We start from the raw sequence: 15,614 nt of genomic DNA on the forward strand, positions 1-15,614 counted from the left end.
AGTTGAGCGACCCTGGGCAAGTCATTTAACCCTGCTTGCCTCATCTGACAAATGAGCTGGAGAACTAGGTGGCAAACCACTCCAGTGTCTTAGATGGGTCATGAAGAGTTATACACAACTGAAAACAACTCCACAAGATTATATTTTCATGTAAAAAAAAACAATTCAGAATCAATATCCTTCTACTTCTGAGATGAGCTAAAGTCTCACGGCTAACCTCAATTCCAGTAAACTCAGGACTGATAACTAGGACAGGGTGACCAGAACTTTGTCCCACAGCACAGAATTTAGAACATGACAAACCTAGATGGCATGGACAGCATTTGTATTCTTTCAGATGAACAGAAACAAAAAGGCTTAGAGTCTAGTTAGGAAGAATAATTAGTTTATCTAGCATCTACCAGATGGCAAAGTGAGGTTAAGCTCTTTCTACACCCTGCCCCGTTTGCCTCCCCCAAATCAATTAGGGAATCTTTTGTGCATCTTGCCTTGGGCATAGTCTGGTACTTGTCTCAGGTGCCAAAATTTCAGAAAATAATAATTCTCAGTTATCAGTACTGGCTCTCTAAACTAGACCAATTGTCATTTTTACCTCTCTTTTTCATAACAGCATAAAAATTAACCCTTAACCAACAAGGGGGGGGCGGCTTTAAAACACACACATATACATACACACTCACATACAGAGATTCACAGAATGTTAAAAGAAGAAAGGGACCTTAGAGATCACTCACTCCAGCCCCTTCATCTTACAGGTACAGACACAAGCCTAAACAAGAGAAGTGGGTTCATAACCAGTGGGCAGGACTTTGCCAAGCAAATTCAATTCGATTCAGAAAGTATTTGCCAAGCACAGTTATGTGCTTAGGATATACTAGATAGTGTAAATTCATAAGCCAGGCTAAAACCATAGAAATAACTAGATTGCTGATGCCAAAATCTTATTCCAGTGTGAAATGGAAGTGACTCCAAGTTCTCCAGTAAATGCTTGCTGATTGATTCTTGAAGGAACACTAGTATGCACCGCGAAGTTAGAAAGGCATTGAAGAAGGACCTGGTAATGAGGCTATATGTCTGTCATCCAATGACCAGCTTAATAAATGTGAAGTGCCTTATTATCTGGTTGGTCACAGAGTGATGGATATTTTAGCCACAGAAATCTCTACAAGTATCTATCAAGTCACAGGGGTATTGCGATCAGTCAGTGAAAGGAGTCTTGGGTTGGATTCAGTATGACCCCATTTGGAGTTTCCTTGGCAAAGATACTGGAGTGGTTCGCTATTTCCTTCTCCAGCTCATTTTACAGATGAGGAAACTGAGGCAAATAGGTTAAGTGACTTCCCCAAGGTTACACAGGTAGTATATGTCTAAGGCCAGATTTGAACTCATGAAGATGAGTCTTCCTGATTCCAAGCCCAGCGCTCTATCCACTGCGCCAAAAGTAGTCCACTCACCAGCCAAGTCACAGATTCTTATTATATTTGCTTCAGTAGTCAACAAAAGTAGTATGGGCTCTTTAGCCTGCCTACTTTCAGAGAACAGGCTTATACAATGTCAATGAACGGATCCCAACCACACAAATCTTATTTTCTTGAATAAGTGTCTTGAGAGAGAAAGATGACAGCCTTAAAAATTTCCCTCTCTAGTTTTCTGCCTTAAAAAGGAAGAAAAGTGATAGATTTAAGATGCAGATTCTAAGTGATATTCATTTGAATGTTTATAAATTACAGTCACTGGGGATCTAATTTCAATCCAAGAGTCAATATCAACGTGAAAAAGCATTCTTTCATTTTATCTCTTCATGGTTTAATTCAGGCACAGCTAAGCTATATCACAACAATAATGACAACAAAAATTTCCACATAAATAAATAAAGGAACTATTAAAAGGAATAAATGTTGGGCAAAGGTCCAGGATGGAAATTTTTAAGCAAGAAGGAAATGGAAATAAAGGTTAACAAGGAAAGTCATATTATAACCATATTTGCACTTTAAGTTCGTATGGGAACACTTAAATAAACAAAAGTTACCTCCCTGGTATTTTGCTAGAAAATGAAGATTAAAATGACTAAATAAAATTTAAATAAGGCAGTGAAGACCCCGTAGGGAGTAAAAGGCAATCTTATCATTCTCTATACCCATAATGCCCTCCCTAACACCTCCACCTACTGAACACTTATCCATCTTTCCTGTTCAGCTCAAATGTGACAACTCCTAGCAAGCCCTGCCCTGACTCAACTCTCCACTCAAATGTGATTTTCTCAATACTCTAAACCAGGAGCTATTAACTTTTGGGGGGAAAGGGGAGAGAAGGTCATGGACCCCTTTATCAATTTAATGACACCTACAGACTCCTCAGAATAATGTCTTGAAATGCATAAAACAAAATACATAAGTCACAAAGGAAATCAATGATACAGAAACAGTTATCAAAATATTTAAAAAAACAAGTTCATGGACCCCAGGTTAATAACCCCAGCATAAACTGTGAAAACAATGAAACACTTAGATCCTGCTTTGTAATGCAGTTATTTCTGTACATTTCCTTTCTCCTATAAACTCCTTGTGGTAACAGTGCCTTACTCATTTCTTTATCTTCCTTATTGCCAGTGCCTTGTTTGTAATAGGGGCTTAATAAATGTTTGTTAAATTGAGCTGAATCACTCTGCCCCTGTATTATAGTCTAGATAGAAACATCTAGAAGAAGTTTCAGCTCTCATTTCTACAATGAAATCTACCCAAATTACTCTACCAGGCTTTCTGCCACATCACAAAATTAACTAAATCACCCCAACTCCTTCATCCTGATTACCCACAATTCCAAAACAAAGACTAAAAGAGGAGGGATTTCTTGGCACATTTCTGTTCTAGTATTATTTTATCCAAGAGCCTAATCACCAAAATGAGTACATTTCAGTGTACAAACACATTAAGCTTCCATTTGTTACAGAAATAAGATTTTTTTAAAAAAGTTATCAAATCATGCAAAAACATCTGAAGGAGTTCCAAAAGAATCTTGTCTCTTCAATGTAAGAGGGACATAATGTGCACCCTTCCCACTGCCATCCAATCCCACCTCACTACCACTACCACCACCACCACCACCACCACCACTCAGGGAAGGGAAAGTGGTCCAGAGGAGGAGGGGGAAAGAAAGGCTTTCTAGGATTCCATGTCCCATTCCTGACTCAGCCATAGTCCAATTCCCTCTATCATTTTCTCTACGAATCAAACAGCACTGACTATTCCTAGAAGGATGTTGCTTACGTCAATTGATTGTAAAGTTGTTTTAAATGAGTCTGTGATGGTACAGTGCTACATCTCAATGAGACATCATCATTATTATCGTGAACTTGTTTTCACTTTGGTGGGGGGTGGGAGAGGTAAGGAAGGAGATTTCCATTGTAATTGCCTATAAAGAAACATTTCACCGATTCTGAAATTTATGGAAAACTATTTGACCCATCTTCAAGGCCATTTCTTTCTAATGAAGAGGAACCTTCTTGTGCTCTTTGAACAAATAACACACTATCTTCCACTTCCAGCCAGACACCACACATTAAAATGGCACTTAAAAAAAAAGCATAACACAAGTCTGCAAAGCATAAGCCTTGCCCCAAAATGCTTACAGAGCAACAGCATGAAGAAAACCAATACGCCTACAAAATGGACTTGATGAAAGAAGGCCCAGAACGGCAGGGTTTATATTGCTTCTGAGTAATAACACATTGTATTTCAATGCACTTTGGCATGCGCTACAGGGGAATCACATTAAACATGCTGCCTCAATAAAAAAAAATATGATTAAAAATCCAATCAGCATTATCATGCCGCCCTAGTTGAGGTCCTTCACATTGACATTATTGGTGCTTTCCTGGACTGTTGAGGTTTCATGGTTTGTTTTTCAAAAGATCATTTGGTATATTCCCTAGGGCTCAAGGGGAAAAAAAAAGTTTTCATGCAGAGAGCAAGATTCAGCATAGTAGATAGAGGTAAAAGCCTACAGGACTACAAAGAAAGTGCTGGTCAATTGGAATAGAGGGTAGATTTTCTCAGTGGACCAAAGCAATAGCTGCATATCATTGCACTGCTTGTAGCTACTAGAGCCAAATATTTCCAGCTGATGACAATCATAAGCTAAGTTTATATTTTTTGGCTTATTATCTTGAGAATCTCTCTCCTGCTCCCCAAATGTGATAAAGATCATTCAATGTTTCATTGTGTTTCAAAGCATATGGATGAGAGCAGGAATCAATGGGACTTTTAAATAAATCAAGTACTGGAGCAAAGTTAACATTTTCACTTCATACAAAATTCCATCAAGTCAGTCAGCCAACAAATATTTATTAAATGCTTACTATGTGCCAGGCACTGGGGATACAAGAAAAGCAAAAATGATGGTCCTTTGTGCCCACATACATTTTTGAAGCAGATCATGGGCAAAACCAGCACTGTTTTCAATTCGGTTCAAATTAGCATGCATTTATTGATTACCAACTATAGGACAGGTCCTGGTCAATTAAGAGTCAACTAACAGCCAGGTCCAAAAGATAGAAATTATGATCAAAAGCATTTTCAATGAGATATGGCATGCTTCCCTAACTAAGACCTTTTGTCAGAAGAATGCTTTCCTAGGGTTAACTGAAAAATACTTATGCTTTGTCCCAATTTGCAGTACACATCCTGCAGGGAAGAAGTTTGACACCAAAGATCCAAGTTCAATTCTATAGACCAGTCACTAGTTTTAATAATAGATAGCATTGGTACCCAGTTTCTATACAGTAAGATGAATAGTTTGGTATGGTGAGTGGGAAGAACACTGGTCTTGGAGGCAGAAGAACCTAGGATTGAATCTTGTCTCTGACATTTCGTTGATATGTGACCCTGGGCTAGTCATTTAACATGTCTAACCCTTGGCTTCCTCATTTTTAAAAGAGAGATGATAATACTCCTACTACCTTGCTCAGGAGGCCATTGAGGGGAAAGCACCATGGACAGCACCATATAACCATTCTTACTATTGGACCAGACTTGTGATTTCATTGGTAAAGTAAACCCCCACCAAGAAAACTCTACCACTGCAGAACGGCAACTTCGAAGTGCACAGAGAATTTAAGGGACAGCCCATTCCTGTCAGAGTCAGGACGTGAACCAGTGTCTTCTTGACTCCAAGGAAGATCCACTATATAGTCTGCCTCTATCCAATATACTCTTCCTCCTCTCGCATAAATGTATTATTATTGTTGTTACTATTACATTACAAAAGGCAGTCAGAAGAACAAGTTCCTAACTCATATAATGGACAGATTTGACTGTCTACTGCTTGCAGGCCACATCATCCTTGTACAAGATCTACAATTGTGAACTATTTTCAGTCATTTTCCTTTAAACAATGTAATCAGATAAAAACAAATTTAATAGCTCAATGAGAATGTTGCCCTATTAGAAGACCAATGTAGCTATAGCCAAGGATGTGCTGAAGTATGGTACTTCAAACAACTCCAGCTTCAAAATAAATAGTTGGAGAATGCAACAATAGACAGACACACTGGTGTTCAGCAAACAGCGAAGGCATGGTTCTGCTGGAACACAATGTCAGGAAACAAAAAAGGCACAAACTGAATCAGCAGCCACACTGTGGGTGGTTAGTGACTGCTCTGACTATTCAGCAAATACATGTGCAGCCTGGTCTATCTCCTCCTAACTTTTATATTCAAAGTGGCTATGATTCTCTTTATTGCTCTCACAACACAAAAGCATGGTTCTGAAGACTGATTCATCTGTATCTAAGTCCTTTCCTCCATGCATCCACGTGCTATTTGTTTTATAGTTTGCAGGGTCTGCCCCACCCCAACATGAAACTTGGTTCAAAGATATCCTCCCCTTTCACTCTCTCTCTCTGTTTTTCTCTCTCTCTCTCAACCCAGATTCCTAAACATCACAGTCCTGAATCTGTGAAACAATACAATTGAACAGAGTTCTTACATTATGTAACACACTTTTCTTAGACATTTATATTTGAGGGTGTTGTATTTGTTGTTACTGCATGTGTTTCTGTTTTCCTTTATTGTTTTTTTCTAATAAACTGCATCTAGGAGGTTTTGATAAACTAAGAAAACTTTGAGGGACCTTGGCAATGATCTAATCCAATCTCCTCATTGCATAGGTAAAGAAAAAGAAGGCAGATATAGGCACAGGCACAGGAAATGTCTTTTGGAGTGGACATGAAGGTAGGACAGAGAAAAGACTCACTTGGTGAAGAACAGAATAAGAGAGAGGCAAAGGGCTCAGTGTAAATACTACTCATGGGAATATTTATGCTAGGTGCATATGTGTTTTAATGTACAGTGCCGTCAGCAAACCAGACCATATGGGGAACAGAGAAGACAAACATAGAATTCAGACCTGTTTCTGTGGCTATTGTTCATAAGCCCAAAGTTTAATTCTCACTTCTTAGTATAGAGCTTCATCCCACTTTATAGCATTAGATTCTATTGATAATAGGGAACTCCGGGAGCTTTTGAGTAGGTAAGTGATATGGTCATGTCCTCACTTGAGAAAAATCATTTTGGCATCTCTATGGAAGGTGGTTAGGAGGGAGGAAAGACTTGAGGTTGAGAAACCCATTAGGAAGATAGTTCAGGAATATAGGCAGGACAAGTAGGATGTGATGAGGACCTGAATTAAGGTGATAGTAGTAGAGTGTGGGGAATGAGAAGGGAATAGATGAGGGAGATGCGGAGATAGTAATGGTAAGATTTATGTGAGGGAAGAGTGAAGAGTCAAGGTCATCATTGTGGTTACTAAGTAGGGCAAAACCAGGACTAGAATCCCAGTCTTTTCCCCCCTGCCTTGTTGTATCTATGTTTTTTCTCAAGTTAATCACATTGCAAAAGCCTCTACAGAATTTCCCTTTTCTTCTTAGAACCACTTTTCCAATTTAGTAAAATAATCTTAAATTTCTTCCTGTCTTCCAGAGTATTAGCAAAACCAGTTATTATCAATGTGGTGCAGTGAAGAAAAACCCTGGACCTGGACTCACAAGACCTGAGATGAAGTTTTTGCTTTGCGCCAAAGCTCGGCCTCACTTTACCAGATGCTTTTAGATCATTCAGTCATCAACTTTCCAAACACATATGCCTTCCAACCTGACTTGAGGTTTGGGATAGACCAGTTCTTTGATTTTGCAAGAAATATTTAGAAAAACAGATCAACTGACTAGTCCCCATGCATGAAAAAGGACAATTTATTATCCAGTTTAACAGCAATTTAATCTAACCTTCTCATCTTAAAGGTGAGAAAACTTAGTTCTCCAGGAGCATTAAATTACTTGCCCAAGGGTATAGAGGTAGTAAGCATCAGAGACATGATTTGAGCCAGGTACTATGACTCCAGACCCAAAGTTCCTTCCCCTCTAGCACTGCCTTCTCTTTACTATCTGGAATATTCCAAAGAAAGGGAAGGAGAATTTATTTATTTTAAGTATTTATGTAGCACTTACTATGTGCCAGGAACTTTGCCAATCACTTTACAAATATTATCTCATTTGATCCTCACAATAATCCTGTTATTAGCCCCACTTGACAGTTGAGGAACTTGAGGCAAACAGAAGTTAAGTGACTTATCAACAGTCACAGAGCTAGAATCTGAGATGCGATCTGAACTTGGGTCTTCCTGACCCCTGGTCCAGTAATCTAACCACTGAGCGAACTATCTGCCGAGGTCCATCCTTTTCACCATATCTTAGAGTTGAGAGGAAATTTAAAGGGTCACCTAATAGATTCTTCCACCTAGGTGAGCAAGCAAAAATTTTTTTAAAAAGTTTTCAAGGTTTTTAAAGCATATTTATTTGCATTGAGACTAGGAACACCATATGGCCTCCTCAAACAACATCACAGTCACTCAAAAGAGATTGGCCTACCTAGCCACTTTGGTGGGGGAAAAACGTGGCTGAAAAATGTACATTGCCTGAACTGTAACCTGTAACTGGACAGGAAGGCCATTTTAAGGCAGGCCATCAGTATTTGTATTCAATTTAACACAACAAACATTTATTAAGCAACCAATTTTGTGCCATGCACTATGGGAGGCAGAAGAGATTCAAATTAAGAAAAAAAAAAATTCCTGCCCTCAGTAAGCTCATATTCTACTGAGGGAGGGGAATTATACATAGAAAAACTAACAACAAAATAATATTTGATGGGAGGATACTAGCAATGAGGGGAATCAACATAGGCTTCCAATAGGAGATTGCACTTGAGTTGAACTCTGAAGGAAGGAAGTGTTTTTATGACATGGAAGTAAGGAGTGAATACATTCTAGTCATGGAAACAGCATGCATAAAGATGCAGATGGGAGATGGAATGTTGCATATGGAAAATCAGCAAGTAGACTAGTTTGCCTGGGACCACAGAGTAAATAGGAAGAATGATGGTCAATAAACCCAGAAAGATAGGCCGGAGGTCAGAAAACAAAGGGCTATCAAGGCCCAACAAAGAAGACTGGGTATTATCCTAGAGGCAAGAGGAAGCCACCAGGGTTTCTTGAAGAGGGGAGGGACTCAGTCAGACAATCAATTTGGCAGATGTGTAGAGGATAGACTGCAAAGGTAAGAGACTGGAGGCAGGGAGACCAATTAGGAGGTCTGCCAAGCTAATAGAAGCTTGTTGAATTGAAAATTGAATTGAATGTCTTGAATATGCTGCAGGTGGACAATGACTTGGACTCAGAATCAAAAGGAGGAGACTGGGTTCCATCACACTCAGGAAACTGAATGGAACCTTCAATGATCCTAAGCTGCTCACCACTGAAAAAGGCAAATATTCTCTACTGAGGGCATGTGGCTGCAAATAATGGAATGCCACAATGTCAACAACAACAACGACGATGACAAACTGCAGGTTACACAAACCATCACAGAAATGTGCCACGGTGTGAGAAGAGACATGACATAAAACTCATCATCAAGGCACATAGGAGCAGAAAAAGAGGTAGGCAATAGCAAAGGATAACAGATGGACAACCTGTCCAGGTTTTGCACTGGCATCTACAAGATAACAAAAGAGCATGAGAAGGATCTCCAGCATTTCGAGAAAATCTTATATAATTTATAGAAGGACCTGGCTAAGAATTGCAAAGGATTAGAGGAGCAAAAAAGGTGATCTGTACCTGTGATGTACTGTGAAGGGTACACCCAGGCTGGTAGGATCTCAGAGCCCCTGAAGTACCAAGAGAATAGTGCCAAACAAAGCAAGACTTAACTTGTCTGGCCCTCAAATATTTCCTAAACTCTGAGTTTCTTCATCACCACTGTAAATGAAAGGACAGCGCTGGAAATCAATCAATCAATAAACAGACATTTATGAATCACTTCCTGCTTACGAAGCACTGGTAATACAAATACAAAAGAGAAACTGAATCAGCCCTCCAGGAGCTTACTGATGGGGAAATAGCATGTGAATAAGTAAGTAAATATAAGACAGAGAGAGTAAATGGAAATTATAACCTTAAAGAGGAAAGGTTCTACTAATACAGAGCAGAGGGTGGGGGATGGGACAGGAGAAGGCATAAAATAAGGCAATCCCAGCAAGGGAAAAGTTAATAGAGTCACATTCATCTAAAACTAGGAGTTTTTTTCTTCTTCTACATAGGTGGCAAAAGGTTGAGAATGTCATCAAAGAGAAGGTAAGAGTGATGACTAAATAACATCCAGGATTGAACTTAATTTTAAAATCATTTTTTGCTGGGTAGGTTAATTGATACCTGTGATCTCTTCTCAACCAAACAGGTGAGGCCAGCGTATCACCTGAGCTCAGGAGTTCTGAGCTGAAGTAGGCCTAGCTGATTGGTGTTGGTATTAAGTCTGACATCAATTTGAAGTTGAAGGGGATTGCTCCAAGCTGCCTAAAGAAGAGAAAAAATGGAGTATGTTGCTCCCAATTCAGAGCCAACCAAGCCAGAGAGACTTTTAGTAGGGGCCCAACAGTAGGCTGCTTATCTTTCAAGTGGGAAGCCTGGATAAAAGTCTGGAAAAGTTCAATGAATCTTCAACCACGTTGTCTCTTTTAAGAGATAATCCCAATAAGCAACTGTAGTTGAAGATTCATCTCTGATACTGAGCTTTTCCAAACTTTTATCCAGGCTCCCCATTTGAAAGGTAAGCTGCCTATAGCTGGGCCTACACTAAAAGTCTCTCTAGCTTGGTCATTTCCATCTGGTGAGTTAATAGAGGAAATGTCTACACTGTCATGGATCACTGAAGAAGACCACCCTAACCATCTACCTTCCAGCTGTTTATAGGACAGGAAAAGTAAATACATTCCACTAAAATGTAGAAAAGTACTACCTAGAACAGCACAGAGACTCATTTATAAAAGGTATTCATCTCCCCAGAGAGTAAGCTATTGGCAAACCTTAAAGTGCCATAGAATTTATGATTGGCTATTATTTATATAGAAATCACAAAACATCATTTATATGATTATATAATTTTATAATAATTTTAAAACAGCTATTAAAGTTGTAAAAATAACACTCAATCATCCATATTTTAATTGACTAGAATTTGAGGCAAGAATAAGAATGCTGAAAGTCAACTTAGTTCTTTTGTGTTTGTGTTTATGTGTGTGTGTGTGTTGTGTGTGTGTGTGTGTGTGTGTACACACCTGTGATTTCATAGGTATAGGAAACTGCCCTACCAATGCAGAGCGACAAATGTTCTCTAAAATAATTTTAGTAAAATTTAGATCACTGAGAGATTAACTTATTCGCCCAGGATCACACAGCTAGTTTATGTTGGAAGTGAGACTTGAACCTAGGCCACAGTTCTCTGACTCTGACGCTGGCTCTCTATTAGAGGGAAATAATATTTAAAGTATAGCAAGGCTTCTTGTAGGCTCAAATGAGATAATGAACATAAAGTGCTTTGTACATTTTAAAGTGCTACTTAATTATTACTGGTCAAAGAAAATAGTTACTAATCTTCTCTGGGTCTCAGTTTCCTCATCTATAAAATGAGAGGATTGGATTAGTTGAAATCTAAGGAACTTTCCAGCTCTAAATCCATGATTTTAGTACATATTCAAAGGCATTCATTGGTCAAGACTGAAGGAAACTAGGGCAGCTAGGTGGTGCAGTGGATGGAGCACTGTCCCTGGAGTCAGGAGAACCTGAGTTCAAATCTGACCTCAGACACATAACACTCCCTGTGTGACTCTGGGCAAGTCACTTAACCCCAATTGCCTCATGCAAAAAAAAAAAAAAGACTCAAGGAACCAGTCAATATCAACTGGGAGGAAGCAAATTCTTCAGGCTAAACTACTTAGATCAGTAATCAGACTGCTTTAATCAACAAAGCTGACTAAGACTTCTCCCACTTTCCTACATAAAGGTACATATTGTCATTATTTCATATCAGGTTCACAAAAGACCAAAACATATTCCAACATATCCTATACGCCTTTCAAGGTGGTTGTGAGGATAAAATTAATCAATATACATTTTGTTCTTCTCTTCTCAGAATTTGAAAGCCCTCAATGTTTACATTAGAACAAAATTGTCACCAACTTCCAAACAAAGAGCCTCTCCCTCTAGGCATAAAACCAGAACCTCTGTGGTTTTAATCTCAATAATGATCATACAGTATTAGCATTTGCCAAATCACTTTCATGTATATTAACGAATTTTATCCTCTAACCACCTTGTAAGATATGTTAGGGTTGGTATTATTAAACTTTCTCTGCCCCCCATCCCTTTAAACTGACTTGTCCATGGACATAGCAAGTCAGAGGCAGATCCAGGAACAGACAGAAGCTAAGTCTCCTAAATATGACGCCCTTTGTATTATACCTGATATCTTTTTACTTCTAAAATCTCAATTCCATTTCCTCCCTCTTTCCCTCCTCTATTTATTTCCCATTTGCACTATATATGTACATAGTTATTTGCATGTTATCTCTCCTGAATGTGAGGTCCTTGAGGGCAGGGGTACTGAATTTCACTTTTTTTTTTAAATCCCCAAGGCTTAGCACGGTGCTGGGCACATAATAAGCACCTAATGAATGTTTGCTGACTAACTCTACCGAAAATCTTCTCAGGGCAGTTAGGTGGCCGCAATGGATAGAGCTCTGGCCTTGGAGTCAGGAGGATCTGGTCTCAGACCAGACACTTGACACTTACTAGCTGTGTGACCCTAAGCAAATCACTTAACCCCAATTGCCGAACGAACGAAAGAAAGAAAGAAGGAAGGAAGGAAGGAAGGAAGGAAGGAAGGAAGGAAGGAAGAAAGAAAGAAAGAAAGAAAGAAGAAAGAAAGAAAGAAAGAAAGAAAGAAAGAAAGAAAGAAAGAAAGAAAGAAAGAAAGAAAGAAAGAAAGAAAGAAAGAAAGAAAGAAAATCTCTGCTTACTACCTTAATTTTCTTGAAAGGATATTTCCCAACCAGGATGCTAGTAAGACATAATAACATAAGCTTTCTCCAAAATTTGGGCTCAAGTTCCTTTCCTGCAACAAATATAACACAACAATCACTTATTAAATCCTAACTGTGTGCAGAGCACTCTGCTTGGTGCTGGGCAAGGCAAACAGTTTAGAATAAAATACACAGTAGTCTCTGCCCTCAAATTTAAAATCTAATAAGGTAATGTTGCAGTCTGAGAGGTTGAGACACCTCAAAGAATGGAGTGCAGGACGGGGTAGTCTGGAATGAATTCACAGACTCAAGCATTCTTTAAGTCAGGTTGGCAAAAAGTTTACTGTTATGCTTTTCAGCAGACAAGGATTCTTAAGATACCTGCGACCTTAGAGGGGTACAGTTAAAGTTTATATAGGATAAAATACAATAAAACGTGCCAAATGTGCCAACTGGGTGATTCAGGGTGGGTTTAGGGAGTGGTTAAGGAGTGGTCAGTTCTTAAACGAACATACACTTTTTGTACCTACCGCTCAGGCATTTTACCCAGAGTTCACTTGGAAAAGCCCATAAGGGGGGGGCCACATGGAGGTATGGATTTAAGCCTGCTACATCACTAAGTTAACTAGAGTTCAGGGGTAACTGAGAGTTGTCCAGTCTGCCACCAGTCAATGTCTTGTTTCACAAGATAGATTTAGGGAGTATACATATGTTTTAGGTCTAGAATATAGATGATGAGGAGTCCAAGATGTAAATAATGAGGTAGGGCAGTAGTGTAGATAGTCCAGTGGGTAAGAATATCTTTATGACCCAGTGCAAAGCCAGTTCAAACTAATAATTCCTTCAGGTGCTGTTTGTTACTGTACCAGGGAAAGAGATAAGGGTCTTGCTGGGACCCACTCAGGAGTAATTGCTAGGTATAATGTCCTTGGGCTGAGGAGAAACTGCCAAGCGTAGTATTTCTAAGGCTAGGGAGAATTTGGGGTCCAAGTACAAGCACCCAAACACCCCAACAGTAACACCAATCCAGAAGGTATGATATAAATATTCTGTAGTATCTTTTTTGTTGTTCAAAATTTTTACAAATAGTGAGAGAGCTGGTCCATTAAATTGTGGAGCTGGAAGCTGGTACACACAGTCCACAGAGGGCTAGACTTGAAGTCAAGGAGATGAGTTCAAATCCTATCTCAGACACTTACTTTTGTGTTACCCTGAGCAAATCACCTAACCTCCCTGTGCCCCAATTTCTTCATCTGAAAAATGGGCTAACAATAGCATCCATCTCAGAGGGTTGTTGTAAGGATTAAATGAAATAACATATGAAAAGCAATTTGCAAACTTTAATATGCCGTATAAATGCTAGCTATTAGGAGCAGGAAAAGTGCTAGGCATGATTAACATGGGGAAAAGAGGACCTCTGGAAATAGAATGCCTAGGTCCAGGATGTTTGCTCATTGGGAGGAGTTTCCCAAACCTCAATGTCTTTTAAGACAAAGTGCTTGTGATATAAGGCAATTACATAAGAAATCACATACTTTGATTGATACAGTCAGATTTCTGGGTTGGAATGGCAAGGAAAGCCTTATGTAGGAGGTGATAATGCGGGTCCAGTTACAGAAGAGGGCACAGTAATAGAACAGTTTGCTTGCCTGCTGTCAAGAACACTTTGAAGGAAGCTAAGAGATAAGAGACAGGGCTTCTTGCTTTGACTCAAATGCTCCAAGTGGGATCATATTCCCCACTACTGGGTCCAATCATGCAAGACACATTAGCCATGCCTTATACTAGAGCACAAGATACTGGTCAATTTGGTTTTCAGGTTTTCCCCCCTATTCCCTGGGAGGGATGAGTCCTAATCCCCAGAATGTTTATGCAGAAAGGATTTTCCCTATTCCTTTGTTAATTGTTTTAATCCCAATTAAATGTTTTTCTTTTAAAATGCATGTCACTTTTTGCTAGTAGGATATAGACTGAGTCAAGATGATTTTAGAGATTCCCAGCTAATCTGGCATGGGGCCCACCCCAACTGAGCTACACATTTCCAAAATATCCCACATAGCACCACAACTGTTCAGCACTGAATGGAATAAGGGCTACAATTATATGACAAGTGCATTACAACATCACAAAGCAAAGTGCTCTATGAGGTCTAAAGAGGAGGCTCATTAGTACCTAGTGGGTGGGACTGGGGAATGGGATTACCTGAAAGCTTCATGGAGAAGATAGCCTTTGAGTGGAGGTTTAGAGGATAGGTAGATCACAACAGGCAATGAGGGGAGGTGATTTCCCTCTCCAAAATGGACAGCTGCTGAAACAACATTGCTTATGTCCTCTATACCCTCCTCACTCATCCACACCAATCTATATCCCTCCCTGGACCCTCAAGAAGAGGTATCTCTTTCATTCTTCTATCTCTCTCTTCTTCTATCACAGTTCAATTTTTCCAGAGTCTGTTTGGGAAGGTGGGAAGCATTGCTTTAATAGATTCTCTTAGAATATATGAAAAAAACTTTAGTCCTTAAATTAATTTCATACTCTAAGATTTCTTTACCTTGGGTCTTTGAATTTGTGTTATCGAAACTGAGTTTCAATATAATTGGTTTTCTTTGTAATCCTATGTATTTCGTTTTATATACTTACGAACATTGCTTTGAGAAGTGGTCCATAGGCTTCACAGCAAAGTCAAAGGGGTCTATGACCCACAAAAAAAAGTTAAGAATCCCTATTCTGGTCATTCCTTTTGTTCTTGGGAGGCAGGGGAAGAAGGGAGAACTACTAAGCAAGTGGAGGTAATTGTCTTTGCCCTCGGGTTACAACTTAAAATGGGAGTCTTTACTTGCCTGCCATCACAGCCTTTGCAAGTTCAAGAGTAAACAGTGATCTAAGGCAATTATGGTCTGCTCTGTTTATATCTCCTGGAATAGCCTATAGTGAACCCTGGAGCCTCTGGTGAAATGAGTTGTTAAAAATCTATTTAGACTCAGGGAACTTTTGCTGAGGAAGCAAAAGGATCAAGAAAATTCCTCAGAACAAAAGGAGTGAGTTCCAACTTCTGGAATACTGATACTAGTTAGGGGACACCCTATGAAACATGAGAAGAGGTAAACTGAGGATAAATAAAAGAAAGTACTTTACTACTTTATTCAGCAATACTGATTTAGTCAATCAACCAGCATTTAATAAGTACCAGGACTTGTTGTAGAAATAT

At 39.2% G+C, this 15,614-nt stretch overlaps 1 protein-coding gene across 5 annotated transcripts in view; it reads right to left on the minus strand.

Moving 5' to 3' along the window:
• Window positions 1–15,614, minus strand: part of ZDHHC14 (zDHHC palmitoyltransferase 14) — a 313,260-nt gene that overhangs the window by 185,609 nt on the left and 112,037 nt on the right. The window lies entirely within an intron of this gene.

Source organism: Phascolarctos cinereus, unplaced genomic scaffold, assembly GCF_003287225.1.
Source record: "Phascolarctos cinereus isolate Bilbo 61053 unplaced genomic scaffold, phaCin_HiC Scaffold_5;HRSCAF=322, whole genome shotgun sequence".
Classification (NCBI taxonomy): Eukaryota; Metazoa; Chordata; class Mammalia; order Diprotodontia; family Phascolarctidae; genus Phascolarctos; species Phascolarctos cinereus.